The sequence below is a fragment of the Quercus lobata genome, chromosome 5 (assembly GCF_001633185.2).
Source record: "Quercus lobata isolate SW786 chromosome 5, ValleyOak3.0 Primary Assembly, whole genome shotgun sequence".
Classification (NCBI taxonomy): domain Eukaryota; kingdom Viridiplantae; phylum Streptophyta; class Magnoliopsida; order Fagales; family Fagaceae; genus Quercus; species Quercus lobata.
The window spans coordinates 76,067,856-76,081,769 of NC_044908.1; the positions used below are offsets into that span (position 1 = coordinate 76,067,856).

Here is a 13,914-nt window from a genome sequence, read left to right on the forward strand (position 1 = left end):
TCTGAGACTGTGGAGAGAGATGGTTTCAGACCCTCCCGTCTTTTGTACTCCGTTATTCATAGATAAAATAGTTATTCAGCAAAAAAAAAAAAAAAAAAAAAAAAAAGAAAAAGAAGAAGAAAGAAGAAGAGGATAAATCCTTGGAAAAAGGAGAAAGAGGAGTATATTGAAAACTTTGGGTTTCATCGGTTCCGAAAGGGTAAATTCCAAATTCATTCATAATAATCTATTACTCAAATAATATTTTCTTTATTAATTATTGTCTTATATCAGAATAAAAAAAATATTAAGGAAAAAGAAAGCACTACTCATCAACAGTGACTTCTGTAGGCCAGTTGCTTTTGTTTGACTTGCCTCTGGAGTCTGGAGACGCCACCTGAACTACTCATCAATCACCCATATTCTCATATTATTTCTTATCCAACTTACCCAAAAAATAAATTGAAACAAACATGAAATTGAACAAATGCTAGGTCACCTTGCAATTGAGGTAACCAAAATGTATTCTTTCAAATTTCCCAGACTCCTTTTGTGTCTTTGGCTAATTACCTTGCTTAGCCTTATCAGTAGTACAGAATCGGCACCCACTTACAGCGCTCACTACTGCTTCAACACAACCTTGTTCACCGCCAACGGTACCTACCAAACCAACCTCAACCTCGTCCTCTCTTCTCTTACCTCAAACTCCACAGACAACAATGGATTCCACAACGCCTCAGCTGGAGGGAACACTCCTGACGAAAATGTGGTCTCTGGTCTCTTCCTCTGTCGTGGCGACGTCAACACCACAGTCTGTCAAGACTGCGTTGCCGCTGCAAAACAAGAGCTATTACGGCGGTGTCCTCTAAACAAAGCCGCTATAATATGGTACGACGAGTGCCTTTTGCGTTACTCAAACGAATCCATCTTTGCCACCATCAACGAAGTGCCTGGGATTGACTTGGTCAGTACGGATAATATCGCAGAGGCAGAGACTGATCGGTTTAACGCTGTGTTGGCCAACGCGATGAACTCTTTGGCGACGAAAGCGTCGAACTCTGACTCGGGCAAGAAGTTTGCGACGGAGGAAGATGAGGTTACGAGTTCAAAGAAGCTGTACAGTCTCGGGCAGTGCACGCCGGACTTGACTGTCTGATTGCTATAGGTGTTTTCGAAGTGCCATAGGAGCTCTTCCTATGTGTTGTAATGGAAAACAAGGTGGAAGAGTTCTGCTCCCAAGTTGTAACATCAGATATGAAGTGTACCCATTTTACAACATCACATCTGCTTCGCCTATACTTCCTCCGCTTGCTCCACCAGGTACGCTAAAAAAGAACATTTTATTTTTTTTCCAGATCTGTTATTCTTGACAATTTCAGACCCTATGTGGCCTTAATTGGCTCTTGCAGTTGAGAGATGGTCCTGTCTCGATCTACTGCTATTGAAGATAGTTTATTTATTTATTTAAATTTTAAACAATTATCTTGGATGTCCAGAATTATTAATTTGTGTAGTCTTACTGTCTTACAAACTGAGTAAATACAGGAGGAATCCTGACATGACACCCATGATACTAGATTGAGGTTTTGATGCATCTAATGCTAAGAGTTATTAATAGACAAAATAGAAATCTTATTGATTAAATTCCTGGTTTGTTGCTATAATATAAAATAACCAGAGTTTAGAAAAGAAGAAGATGTAATTGGGACAATTTTTATTGGTCTTTTTTCCTGCTTCATTCTTTAACTATTACTAATTGGTTGGGCTGTCACTGACATATCATTTGTCTAGTTTATTATTACTAATTATATATATAATGTTATTTTTAATACTAAAGGATCACGATGAGCTGTCTTACTTTCTAAAGTAAATGATGCATATCGATGTGTGCAGGAGAAAAAAAATTGTCATCGATAACAATTGTTGCCATTGTTATCCCAATTGCTGTTTCCGTGGTTCTTCTCTTCATTGGCTGTTGCTTCTTTTGTCGGAGAGCAAGGAAGAAGTACAATACTTTACCAGAGGAAAATGGTGAAGAATAAAAGATTATTATTTGAATACTTTGTTTTTTGGTCTTTGTGGTATAAACAATTTGCAATTGGAATTTTTTTTTTTTAAATCATTATATTTACTGCTTTGTTGTCTAGGTGGAGTCGAAATTACAAATGTAGAGTCCTTGCAGTTTGACTTAGATATCATTGAAGCTGCCACAAACAAGTTCTCCGAGGATAATAAGATAGGTGAAGGAGGATTTGGTGCCGTTTACAAGGTAAAAATTAAGTTAATACCGAAGGTCAATGAGAGTTGTATGCACACAAAAGATTGTTTAATCTTGGTTCAAATATATTTACAGGGTACGCTTCCCAATGGACAATATATAGCTGTGAAAAGATTATTGGTAAGATCTGGACAGGGTGCAGTAGAATTTAAGAATGAGGTTGTATTGGTAGCCAAGCTTCAACACAGAAATCTAGTGAGACTATTAGGATTTTGCTTGGGAGGAGAAGAGAAGATACTTGTCTATGAATATGTTCCCAACAAAAGCCTTGATTACTTTCTATTTGGTTAGGCCCATCTGAACTTATATCCAATTATTTTTTTCTTTCTTGTTTAATGTCTCTAAGGTATGTATGGTTACTGCCTTGCTGGTTAGTATCAGAGTACATGATACTGATCACTTACATATCCTTCAAAATTCACTTGTCTTGAACTTCTCACAAAGTAAATCAGTGCCAAGGAGCAGAAATTCTGAGAGATAAAATTTTGTTTTTGAATTGAATCAGAATATTTCCTTGTCCATTTGAATCTCATTTCTAACTTGTGTATTTAATTATGACAAAATTACAGAGCCATCAAAGCAAGGAGAATTGGATTGGTCAAAACGTTATAAGATTAAAGAAGGAATTGCCCGAGGGATTCTTTATCTTCATGAAGATTCTCGACTTAGAATTATTCATCGTGATATCAAGGCTAGCAATGTTTTGTTAGATGACAATATGAACCCAAAAATTTCAGATTTTGGCATGGCAAGGATATTTGTAGTAGATCAAACTCAAGCCAATACAAATAGAATTGTTGGAACATTGTAAGTTCTTAATCACAAATTTATTTATTTCTTATAACATGTGAGAGTTACAGAAATGAAAAACAGATATACTTTAACACCATCAGTTCATGCTCTGCCTTGTGTAAATGGCAATTCTGTGTGAGGGATTATCTTAGGAGATTGATTAGCCTGAGATATTCCAAAATTTACAGATATGATACTATGATTGACCTTCTAAAAATTACTTCTTTTATTTTACTCAAGCTGTTTTTTTATGATTTTTGATTGTAGTGGTTATATGTCTCCGGAGTATGCTATGCATGGACGATATTCTGTAAAGTCCGATGTGTTTAGCTTTGGAGTCTTAGTTCTAGAGATTATAAGTGGCAAAAAGAATACCCATTTCTATCAATCAGAACTTGCTGAAGACCTATTGAGTTATGTAAGTATGAATAAGATATTTTAAATTTGTCACTTTTACAATGAAATTAATTTTCTCCGTTTGTGAGGAAGAAGATGAACTTGATGAACTTCACATTTTTAACGAGTTTCTGCAGGCTTGGAAACAATGGAGGAATGGAACACCCTTGGAATTGTTGGATACCACTTTGAGAAATTCTTATTCAAGAAATGAGGTTATTAGGTGCATCCATATTGGCTTGTTGTGCGTTCAAGAAAATCCTGCAAATCGACCTACAATGGCAACAATAGCTCTCATGCTTAACAGTTATTCTGTTATGCTACCATTACCTCAGCAACCGGCATTTTTGCATCGAAGCAGAGCGAAGCTAAACAAGCCAATAACGGAGCTTGAGTCTGATCAACATACAAGCCAATCAAATGGATGGTCTGTTAATGAAGCATCATTCACTGAATTATATCCTCGATAGTTTGACTAGACAAGATGCTTTCCAAAATCAGTATGTATTAGTGAATGGTGGAACTTCTATTCCAGTTCTCAGATAGCCCTTGTTTGTGGACTGAAAACTGTAAACAATCATAAATATAAGTTCCCTGTCAATTAGAACTGACATCAGTACGATATCAAAGTTGAGTGTCAATTGTATTTTTCATATGGTTGGTTAATTTTGGATGGGGGTGAATGGCACTTTCTCAATATTCCATTCTCATCATGGTGGAGGATGAGGTATTTTAACTGGTCTCTTATGAAATCGACCTGCTATCACATCATATTATAATAAACATTTAAAAAAAAAAAAAAGAAATTTGATGGTGACTGAGAAATTTCTAAGGCACCTTATAATGAATGTTTTATAATCTTTGCATTATTATTATTATTTTTTTAAGAGGAATTCTGTTTATACATCTGGTCTCTGAGATATTTGTCACAAGAAGACAAGTATTTTGAGGTATAGGTGCCCATACTCATTTTCATTTTCATTTATCATTTATTAGTGAGGTGTTATGGATAACTCCAGTATTTTTTTTGTTTTTTGTTTTTTGAGAAGCTGAAGAACACCGTTTGAGTGGCAAAATTATTTTCTCCAAATGACTTCTAGTAAAGCCTTACCCACTGCGCGACTGTAAACACCAATTTTTACTTTTGTGAACCTTTGGTCTAAGATCAAATTGTATAAGGAGAAATTATTAGTTCAAGACAATATCTATGTAAATGTGTGAGTGAGCTTTCTAATCAGTATTGTGAGGTCGGAGAATTTATGACCCCAGCCCACTTTACATTAGGGCCTAAGGTCCGAGTCGAGGAGAGATATTGCCGAGCACATACAATGAAAATCTGGATGGCCTAGGGATATAGTCGAGGACGATTTTGTCCTCGGCATCCTAGAGCGCTCCTAAAAAAAAGGACGAGCACAGTGTAGGAGCTACCCAAGTAAAAGGCTGCCAATTCTACAATTAAGTACTCTGCACCTGACAGGTCCATACCCTTCACCATACTCTTTAACTTTTATAACCACCCCCAACTACTTTGGGTATGGGCTGAAAAGACAAGTATCAGCCCTAAAAAGCGAAACCTACATATGGACGCATAAGAGAGGGGAAAAACTAATATAAAAGGAAGGGGAAGCAACCAAAGAGAGGGGGGGACAGATCGTCTCCAGGACCATGGAGCCTTGAAAAAGGAGAGTAATAAGAACCTGAAACTCCTCGGACGAGGTCTAAAGGACCGGAGCCACTCAAGCTGTACCGGGCAAATCTTATTAGACACGCTAGGTTTACCCTTGTGCAGTTACTAATAACACTATGACCAACCACAGTCCGGTAACCAAGGCCTTGCCTTTTCGCCCACTCTCTACAAATTTTATTGTTTGGGCCTTTAACTTTTGAACCCAACATACCAATTTGGGGTCGTTACAAAATAAGTCCTTACAAGTATAATAATTAAAAAATTACTATGTAATGTTATATTTACATAAATAATAGCATTTTATTAGTTGGAAAGTTAGAGAAAATTGTGTTAGCAATCATTATGATGGACCTAATAATTTCTCCTTACAGAGTATACTTGTTGTTTTTGTGCCTTTTTGGCCTAAGAAGCCAATGCATAGAATTTTATGGCCTTTTTTTTCTAATACTAGAACTTCTCCTTTCTCCTAGGCTCAGAAATGGGAACTATCCAAGATGAACTTTATTATTGTCTCATATTAGAAAAAAAAATATATATTAGAGAAAAAAGAAAGCACTATTATTAGGTTGGAAATAGATAGGATTTCCTTGACTTCTTTCTCCAATTAAAGTGACTTAGGTTAAATATATTAGCATTGATGTGTATATCTTGTTGTATATGCTAGAGTAGATGCAAAAGAGAAAGCATAAAATAGGAAAACAATAATACGGGGTTACGTGTTTCAGCCTTGATAGGCTACATCTACATAGAAAATTCTTAAGAGTTATATCTTTATTATGTAAGAGTGTAGTATAAAGTCTGTGTTACAATAAACCATAAAATGAGTATATAGAGGAGATTAAACCTTATATCTCTAACATCCTCCCAAACTCAAAGTGGAAGCTTGATGAAGGGTTAAAATTGAATAAACATGAAAAGATTCCTTGAAGATACCTTGAAGAATTCCCTTAAAGAAACTATAATAAAGAATATGCCAATTCAACTATTTTGAAATTGCAAATGAATAAACAGCATCCAAAATTAGAATCCACGCAAGGGCAAGGTTTTTAGACCTGGACCATTCATTGAACCATAAAAGAAAGATGTTCAAGGTTTTTAAGATCAAATCGAGGTTGAACTGGGATCGAACCGTGATGACGTCATAATTAAGTTATTATGTAACTTAAGTTATTATATCATAACTTTCAGTTAAGTTATGATATTTTTTTCATTTTAACCCATTATTATATCTTGGATATTTTTTCCTAATCAGCTCGAATCAAATTGGTTCAACTCACTCAAAAGTTCTCAACATGCTTTTAGCAATTTCATATTTTGCACGTGTAATGGAAATGCTTTTTGGGCTAAGCAAAGAAACATTGGGCCTTGTGATTTAACTTAAAAAAAAAAAAAAGCAAAGTTGTTGTAATTGTTAGGTTCTTTGGGCCCAACATAAATAGCCCATTAGACAATAGTTGTGAATTGATGTGATGATACACCAGGAACCTTCATTCTTCTTCAATAGTACACTAACTAGCACAGCACTTGGAGTCTCTTGTTTCGGTAGGCAGACAGACCAATAAAGCAAATAAATAAAAGTAAATAGTATTAATATAAAATGAAAGTGCTCAACTTCCAAGAATGCGTTGGCAGCACCTCCTCCATGCAAAGTGCTTCAAAGTTGGCATTTTACGGTTCAAAACTTCTCTTTACTTCTTTCTTTGAAAGTTTCAAATGCAGTGCTTTCTATTCTTGTCTTCACTGAGCATCCTCCGCCGTGTGCTTGTGAATTTTCTGTTCTTTTCTTCCTTCTTCACCCCCCCCCCCCTCTTATTTTTGGGTCAACAACTTCTTTCATTTTCTCTATCTCATGTTGGCCTCTCTTCTCTATCACTTGAGAAAAAAGATCCAAACTTTATGGAGAGACACAAAATGGAAGATCTGAAAGCGGAAAAAGAAAAATGCAAAGTGTAAAAAACTATTTGGATTATATATTTTCATAACTCAATTCTCAGTTTTCATAACTCATAACTAAAAAATGGTGAGACCTATAACAAAAAGATTATTTGGCAAACAATAATTCTGTTTCCATCACTCAATTATTTGATTTTTGAGTTATGAGTTATGGAAACTGAAAACATATTTTGGTTGTTTTCAGTTTCTATAACTCATAACTCAATAACATTTTTATAATTAAACACACATAAGGGATCCACAAACAGTACTCAACCACAACTTTTAACCTTTGACTTTTTTTTCCCTTTCTTCTCTGGGTTGGCTGTTCGGTTTGAGTTTCTTCTTCTTCTTTTTTTTTTTTTTTTTTTTTTTTTTTTTTTTTTTTTCACTGGTTCGGTCTTTTTTTTTTTTTTTTTTCCCTTAGGTTGGCTGTTTGGTCTGGGTTTCTTCTTTTTTTTTTTCATTGGTTCGGTCTGTTCTGTTCTTTTTTTTTTTTTTTTTTTTTTTTTCACTAGGTTCGGTGAGTCTGGGTATTGAAGAAAAAAGAAGAAGAAAAAGCTGCACCAGTGATAGGTATGAGACCCACAAATAGTGTGAAAAATATTGAGTGATGAAAAGTGAGTGATGGTGCCAAATAACCTTGGTATTTAGAGTGATGAGTGATGAGTGATAAGTGACGAAAATTGAGTGACAAAAAAATGGTGGCCAAACAACCTCTAATAGTCTAATAGAGAGACACGCAAGAAGAAGGAGGTTCAACAATTTAAATTTTTTTTTTTTTTATTGCTTTGATCTGAATTGTGAAAACCGTGAACGGTTTTTAGACCCGATTGGTTCAAGCACAATTCGAACGATTTCATGCTTTTTATGCATAGAATGATTTTTAGGATTAAAAGAACCGGATTGATGAGAGGCTCACGGTTACGTCCGGTCTGGGTCTAAAAACCATACCCAAAAATTGAGCAAGATAGATCATTTTGGAAAATTTGACTCTTGGTCAAATGCTCCAAAAATAAGTTAAAATCAACGGTCAAAAACTTATGGCCGACAAGTCAACGAGGAACAGTCAAGTTCCTTTTGTTCACTTGCGTCCAGAGACCCCACCCGCACTTTTTTTTTTTGATCCTTATCATATTACCGAATCTTTTATCTTTATGACTTTATTCCATTGTCCAACTTACCCAAAAAAACAAAAATAATTACACATGAATTTGACCAAATATTGGGTGACCTTGCCATTGTTGTACTTGTAATGAAAATGCGTTCTTTCAAATTTGCCATGCTCCTTTTTTCTCTCTGGGTAGTTACCTTGCTTAGCCTTACCAAAACTGAATCAGCACCCACTTACAGCGCTCACTCTTGCTCAAACTCAACATTCTTCATCGCTAACAGTACCTACCAAACGAACCTCAACCTCGTCCTCTCTTCTCTTAACTCTAACGCCACAAACAACAACAATAATGGATTCTACAACGCCTCAGCTGGAGACAACCCAGCTGACGACGTGGTCTCTGGTCTCTTTCTATGTCGTGGCGACGTCAACACCGCCGTCTGTCAAGACTGCGTCGCCACTGCAAGCAAACACATATTGCGGCGATGCCCTCTTGACAAAGTTGCTATAATATGGTACGACGAGTGCCTTTTGCGTTACTCAAACCAATCCATCTTTGCTACCATCAACGAAGTGCCTGGGGTTTACTTGGTCAGTACGGATAATATTGCAGAGGCAGAGAGTGATCGGTTTAACTATGTATTGGCCAAAGCGATGAATTCTTTGGCGACGAGAGCGTCGAACTCTGATTCGGGTAGGAAGTTTGCGACGGAGGAAGATGAATTCACGAGTTCAAAGTCGCTGTACAGTCTTGGTCAGTGCACGCCGGACTTGACTGTGTCTGATTGCTCTAGGTGTTTTCAAAGTGCCATAGGAGCTCTTCCTACGTGTTGTAATGGAAAACAAGGTGGAAGAGTTCTGCTCCCAAGTTGTAATATTAGATATGAACTGTACCCATTTTACAACATCACATCTGCTTCGCCTATAGTTCCTCCTCTTACTCCTGCAGGTACGGTAATTAAGAACATTATTTTTCCAGATCTTTGAATTTTAGACCATATAATATGTCCAGCTCGATTGGGTTTTACACTAGTGAGAGAAAAAAATTTAGGTAATTTCGGAGTATTATTTCGGGCTCTCACAAAAAGAGTGAGCCCGGCCCACACGAGAGTCACACCATAGACCTCCCCTGTCTCTCTTCTGTTATTGAAGGGTTAGTATTTTTATTTCTATATTTTTAGAGGAAGGTGTCGAGAATTCATTGAGCACCAAACCATTTCAGGAGTGTATAGTTCTCCCTCTTACATACACATATAATCACAAGAAGGAATCTCTGCCCAAATGCTAGATTGAGGTTTTGAATTAAAGACCTTGGGCATCTCATGCTTTATAGAATTATTAATAGATAAAGTAGAAATCATAACCAAAGTTTTTTTTTTTTTTTTTTTTAAAGAAAAAATCTTAATGTTATATCACACTTTCCTTTATTTTTCATTATAAATGATTTTATTGGTCTTTTTCTAGTTTCATTACTTAACTATTACTATATTACTAATTGGCTGCCTTGTCACTGACATATTATTTGTCTAGTTTATTATTACTAATATATGTTCTAATGACTCTTCAGTTCATAACAGAAAATTCTAGAATGTGAAAAACACAAAGGACACGAACATTATGGAATGGCAATAAGTAAAAAATATTATGGAAAAATAAGAGACACAAACTGTTAAAGGAATAATAATCAAGAGGCACTTTTTGATTTACCATTTCCAACATTAAAGTAGTATTTCTCATGATGAACTATCTAACATTCTAAGTAAATGATGCATATTGTTGTATGTAGGAGAAAACAAAATGTCATCGCTAACAATTTTGGTCGCCATTGCTATCCCAATTGCTGTTTCTGTGGTTCTTTTCTTCATTGGCTATTGCTTCCTTCGTAGGAGAGCAAGCAAGAAGTTCAATACTTTACCGGAGGAAAATGGTGAAGAATAAAAGATTATTTGACCACTTTTCTTTTTTCTTTTTTGGTCTCTGTGGTATAACTATAAACAATTTGAATTTAAATTTCTTTTTAATAATCATTATATTACTGTTTGTTGTCTAGGTGAAGTCGAAATTCCAGTTGTAGAGTTCTTGCAATTTGGCTTGGATACAATTGAAGCTGCCACAAACAAGTTCTCAGATGATAATAAGATAGGTGAAGGCGGATTTGGTGCCGTTTACAAGGTAAAATTTTAGTTAATACTGAAGTTCAATAAGACTTGTATGCACACAAAAAATTGTTTAATCTTGGTTCAACTATATTTTCAGGGTACCCTTCCCAATGGAGAACAAATAGCTGTGAAAAGATTATCTGTAAGATCTGGGTAGGGTGCAGTGGAATTTAAGAATGAAGTTGTATTGGTAGCCAAACTTCAACACAGAAATCTAGTGAGACTATTAGGATTTTGTCTGGAAGGAGAAGAGAAGTTGCTCATTTATGAATATGTGCCCAACAAAAGCCTTGATCACTTATTATTTGGTTAGGCCCATATGAACTTATACCCAGCTAATTTTCTTTCTTGGTTTTGCTATTTTTCTTTCTTGGTTTTATGTCTAAGGATGGCATGATTAGCATCAGAGTACACGATTCTAATCACTTTACAAATCCTTCAAAATTCACTTGTCATGAACTTCTGACAAATTGAATCAACGCCAAGGAGCTGAAATTCTAATGAAATAACGAGAATATATATATATTTTTTCGTATTGAATCAAATTATTTCCTTGTCCATTTGAATCTCATTCCTAACTTGAGTATTTTATCATGACAAAATTGTAGAGCCAGCAAAGCAAGGAGAATTGAATTGGTCAAAGCGTTACAAGATTATAGAAGGAATTGCTCGAGGGATTCTTTATCTTCATGAAGATTCTCGACTTAGAATTATTCATCGTGATGTCAAAGCTAGCAATGTTTTGTTAGATCACAGTATGAACTCAAAAATTTCAGATTTTGGCATGGCAAGGATATTTGTAGAAGACCAAACTCAAGCAAATACAAATAGAATTGTTGGAACATTGTAAGTTCTTAATCATTATATCTGTCATTGAATAATCTAAATTAACAAATTTATTTATTTCTTATTACATTCAAGATTTATTGAAATGAAAAATAGATATAATTACTTTAACACAGCCAATCCATGCTCTAACTTGTGTAAATAGCAATGCTGTGAGAGTGTCAAAGAGATTATCTTAGGACATTGATTAGCATGAGATGCTTCAAAATTTACAAATTTGATACTATGATTGACCTTCTGAAATTTTCTTCTCATATTTTACTTAAGATTTTTTACTTTTTTAATAAAATTTTTTATGGTTCTTGATTTTAGTGGTTATATGTCTCCGGAGTATGCTATGCATGGAAGATATTCTGTGAAGTCCGATGTGTTTAGCTTTGGAGTCTTGATTCTAGAGATTATAAGTGGAAAAAAGAATACCCATTTCTATCAATCAGAACTTTCTGAGGACCTCTTGAGTTATGTAAGTCTGAAGTAGTTATTTTAATTTTGGGTTATTTAAGGAAATTATTTTGGCTGTGGTCGTGAGGAAGAAAGTTGAACTTCACATTTTTAACGGGTTTCTGCAGGCTTGGAAACAATGGAGGAATGGAACGCCCTTGGAATTGTTGGATCCCTCTCTGAGAAATTCTTTTTCTAGAAATGAAGTTATTAGGTGCATCCATATTGGCTTATTGTGCATTCAAGAAAATCCTGCAAATCGACCAACAATGGCAACAATAGGTCTCATGCTTAACAGTTATTCTGCTACGCTACCATTACCTCAGCAACCATCATTTTTGCATCGAAGCAGAGCAAAGCTAAACAAGCCAATGACGGAGCTTGAGTCTGGTCAACATAATAGCCAATCATGAATGGTCTGTTAATGAAGCATCATTCACTGAAATATATCCTTGATAGTTTGACTAGACAAGGTGCTTTCCAAAATCAGTATATATTAGTAAGTGGCGGAACTTCTATTCTAGCACTCAGATAGCCCTTGTTTATGGATTGAAAACTGTAAACAATCGTAAATATAAGTTCCCTGTCATTTAGAGTTGACATTAGTACAATATCGATGTTGTGTGTCAATTGTATTTCTCATAGGGTTGGTTAATTTTGGATGGGGGACGACACTTTCTTAATATTTCCATCCTCATTTTTATTCTGTGTAATTAAAGTCGGCAAAAGCACAGGCTGCTGTGGTCTCAATGGTTTGTTTGTTTCATTTTAACCCCACTCTTGGGGGACTGAAAAAATGTTGCTTGATGTGCCGGATACATAATAATAAATTGTAGATACTGGCTGAGTATTTGTAATGGATATTTTTGGAAGAAAAAAAAAAATATTGACCATTATGTTAACTCATAAGTAACATTCAATTTGTCTTAGATTCTGATGGGTGATACCAATATTCCAAACATAATTGCAGATAATATCATTCATAGGATTTTGTTTGTTCATTTAGACCCCTTAAACCAGATTGTTTAACCTAATAAATTAATCAAGTGATTACTTAGGTTTATTATTCAAATCTAGGTTAAACAATAATTAATCATATCATGCAAAATAGTGGAAAGTAAATGACACCATGCTATGATAACCTAGGAAAATCAATGAAACGAACTGTTTCAAGATAAAAACCTGGGGATGATTTGACTTAACTATTTTCAAGGCAAAACAAATCTACTATAAGAGAATTGAAGTTTTTACACCAACACAAGTTGCTTTGCTTGTGACTTTGAGATCTCACTCAAAGGTTTCAGATCACCATTAGTAATGATCTTGATGTAGCAACTATGTTTTACTTATGCTTGAATATTGTAGATTTTGCTCTAGTAGATTCTTGTGTAGTTAGAAGGTACAAAACCTCTCAAATCTCACAAAGAGTAACAAACAAGTCTTTCGAAAGTTTGAAAAACGTAGCTAGGGTTTCCCTTTTATATGTGGAGAAGTTTAGATGAAACCCTAAACGTTTTCGCGAGCTTGGGCCTATTTAAAAATTCAGCAGAAAAACTAGACCTATGATTTTCGATCAGTCGAGTAAGGCAGAACCACACTTCTTTTTTCTGCAATTAGCTGGACCTAAACCTTGAAATAACCACTTTTAAGCATTGCCTAAAGACTTAGACTAGATATGTTTTGTTCTTGGTTTGCCAACATAATGAAAACATGATTCTAAACATTTAAACCTAAATCTTTAGAACCTAACAGATTCAGATCCTTTAAATTTTCTAGGATACTCTATCAATAAATTTTCTTAGATCCTAACAACAGTTTAATGATTTAATGGTCTAAATTCTGCCATGTTAACATTCCACTAACAATATTCTTAAAATAATAAAATAATGTTGCAAACAAAACAATTAAGATTATTGTTAGTGGAATGCTGATGTGGTAAAACTTAGACCATTAAATCATTAAAGAATGGTTAAGATTTAAGGAAATCTAGAAGACCTGAATCCATCTTTCATAGGCATTGATCTGGTTTTTGGCTTTGTATATTTACTTATTTAGTCAAGTATTCCATGTTTTAAAAACCAAATCATACGTTTAGTCAAGTATCCAATGTTTTAACATAAAGGTACATTACAACTCCACTCAAAAGTTATGGTAACTTTTAAGGGAGGGTGAGATAAGTTATACTATACACAAAACCTCTTTCCCTCTCCTTTGCATGTGTATGTGCGTGTGTGTGTTTTTCAAAATAAGAAGAAGAGTATCCCATGTTTTAAAAACCAAATCCTATGTT

General features: G+C 34.9%; 2 pseudogenes; both read left to right on the forward strand.

Annotated features, from left to right (window-relative positions):
• The first annotated feature begins 334 nt into the window (after nt 1-334).
• On the forward strand, nt 335-4,144 carry LOC115988924 (annotated as a pseudogene).
• A 4,181-nt stretch (nt 4,145-8,325) lies between these two features.
• Nucleotides 8,326-12,472, forward strand: LOC115988931 (annotated as a pseudogene).
• Nucleotides 12,473-13,914: the final 1,442 nt, after the last annotated feature.